We start from the raw sequence: 3,262 nt of genomic DNA on the forward strand, positions 1-3,262 counted from the left end.
TGTTTATTGATTAAGAATTCTAGAAAAAAGAGAATACAATTTGTAAAAAATTAAAATTGATAAAAATGTAGTGGAACTCAAAAAAGATAACAATACTTGTTGTATTATTCACAATTTCGCTCTAATAAATTGCGTAATTTTGCGTAACCATCCATCCATCTTTATTAGCGACTCTGTATGCTATATTCTATACATAATGGACACCCTGTATGTATTTATATTTCTTCACTTCAATCCGTAAAATATCGATATATCAGAAAGCCCGTATTGCAAGTTTCGGTGGTAGGAAGTTGCTCAATCAAAGGTTAAAATTACGTTTGGAAATCCTTAAACAATTTTTTCGTTTTTGAAATTATTTAAAAAAATTTAATTTTTCGATTTTACGAACTATTTTTTCTGATGTTAATATTAATTTGACCTATAGAGCAAATCCAATGTTCCGTCTTTGGGAAATCATCAACTTTAAGTTTTTTTAATTCGGTTGTGATATTCTGATATATTCCATTTTTATTCTGAATTGAATTATGTACAGCACTTTGTGATTTAATTACGGTTTAGCCTTTTTTTGGGTTTAATTATAAAAATTCCTATTACGCACGTGTACAAAGATTTTTTTAAAATAAATAATTAGCTAAAACAATTAACAGCCCTAAATTTTTAAACAATCTTAATTAAAAGTTCACTTCATTGGGTCGAAATGTGAGGTTATATTACTCCAAAGTGTGGCAACTTCAATTTTTGCAGAGCTTATGTTATTTTTCCACGATTTAATAAGCGTTAAAGAAGATGTTGATGTATAACTATACATCTTTCTAATTATACCATAATAGCACTAAGTTGTTATCTAGGTACATGCAATTTCGAAATTTACAAATGGGGAACATAACAGGCACATTTTAACTAGTTTTATTAAGCACTCAAGAGAAGGAGATTTAACGAAGCTTGAAATACTAACAAAGTATACCTTCTTCTGAAGATTTTCTACTACAACTTGATTGTACTTAATCACGGGTTGATACAAAAATGTCATTCGAAGTTAATCGGCGGTCGTTAACAAAGAGGCGATCTATGGAAGATGCGAGAGATATTCCTTCTCCTCTCGAGTGTAGAAGCCGATCGATGTTAAGCAGCGGTTGATACGGAAAAGGTGTTCGAAGTTAAGCGGCGGCCCATAAAAACGAGTTGATCTATGGAAGATGCGAGAGGTGCCCCGGGTTTCCCCTATCGAGTGTACAAGGCGAACCTTGCCAGATGCAAAATGTAATCTTCTCTAAGGCGTTCAAGTTTAGACTGTATGCGCTTCTAAAAGTGTCGCTTATTTTGTGTATAACCCGAAGTAATCCTAAAATTGTATTTGTATTATGTTACTTTTATTACGTTTGCTAATATACACGTTAAACCCAGCATATTTCAAGTAGACGAAGTTAACATAACCTCTTTCAAAAATTAGCTATCACTTCGGAAACTGAACCACATTCTTCAGTTCCACCAACTTCAGAATAACGAATTATAAGTAACGTGGCCTCAGATTTCGACGAAATGAAGTGGAACTTTTAATTACAATTGTGCAAAATTTAGGACATTTTTTAGGAATTTTGTTGTTGAAAACGCTTAATTTTATGGTGCCCTATAGCCATTTTTATTAATTTCATGATCGTATCTGGAGAGCTGATTAGCGTCACGTACCCGATACGATATAAACATGAAAACAAAACGAATTTGAATAAAACAACTAGATTCAAACTATTTAGAGCATATGTTAAACTAGTTGTCAGATGAACTTCTGACTTGACTTTCCGTAGAGTCATTGCAATTATCTTTGGTCATAGTATGACATTAAGAAAATGCCCTCTGGCGCATTTATTATGAACCCGACGTAAAAAGTGTAGAAACCTTTTTTGTAGATCTCATCAAGATACTCTTTTTTGTAATTAACGTTTCTCACTTTGATGTTTACTTTTAGAGAAAAATGCGAATTTAGAAAAATAAAATAAATAGTTTAACTTTTCAATTCAAAACTTCTCAAAAACAAAAGAACTCACAAAAAAAATGTAATGAACTTTTTTGTAGAGTTTTTTAAGCCATTTTGGTCAGTATATGCGAAAAAAATTTTCAAGCTGTTATAGCTCTTTTAAGCTTTTGACACCCTCAACAACCATGAAGATGGTTACGGATCAACACCAAAATAGGACGTTTTCGATTCCCCATACCATCCTATATGCACCCCAAATTTCGTTCAAATCGGTTCAGGGGTTTTTAGTTATCGTGTTCACAATTATTTTTATATCACGCATGATGAATATACTGTAGCAAATATTCTAAGGCGACATTGGGGCGCCATTAAATCGCCATCAAGTCGATAAAGGATATAGTGATAGCGTGCGTTATAAATTTAATTTATCGGTAATTCCTGTGAACGCTAATAATAAATAAATAAATCACGTTTAATAATTTACGTTGCGGTGTTTCGAGATGCGTCTGTCTCCGCAGGTATTTGGAACTCCAACGGAGTTACCAATGTAGCGGTAATGCTTTTCAAATATTCTACTACCTCTTTTTTATGTATATACAGTTCTATTGATTAAGAAGTAGACATAGGGATTTTTGTGTATTGATTTCCCTATGTCTACTTTTAAATGGCAAAATCTCTTCTAAAGGGCGCCTAATTTTATGCAACCAAAGTAACTTCTTAAAACAATAAAGATCTGGCTGTCATATTAATTCATTTGAATATTGTTGCTTTGGCTTCCGTATTTTTATTTTCGTACGTGTGTGATGTATTCAACTGAAGAAAAGTTGCTATGCCCAATTGGTATAGTGCTGGTAAGTGTTAACCGTTTAAGGAGCGTAACAGATGTATTTTCTGTTAAGCCAAAGCAACAATATTCAAACTATAGCCAGATGTTTATTTGTTTTAAAAAGTTATTTTGGATGCATAAAATTAGGCGCCGTTTAGAAGAGATTTTGTCTTTTAAAAGTAGCCATAGGGCAAAACAATACCTACACATAAATGCCTACGTCTACTTCTAAATAAATAGCACTGTATACACCCCGGAATACAATGTGTAATTCACCATTGATGTTATTTTCTCAAATCTCAAGTATACTGGTGTTGATATGTGCTGTCATACTGTGGATGATGCCACAACAGTAAGCGTACAGGCCAATCAACAAAACAACATTTTCATTATTTCATATTCTTAGTCTTGTCTAAGCAGGGTAGAAAAGGTTCCAGCCAATGAAAAAGTATATGTAAGAAAGA

The sequence above is a fragment of the Photinus pyralis genome, unplaced genomic scaffold (assembly GCF_008802855.1).
Source record: "Photinus pyralis isolate 1611_PpyrPB1 unplaced genomic scaffold, Ppyr1.3 Ppyr1.4_LG4, whole genome shotgun sequence".
Lineage (NCBI taxonomy): Eukaryota > Metazoa > Arthropoda > Insecta > Coleoptera > Lampyridae > Photinus > Photinus pyralis.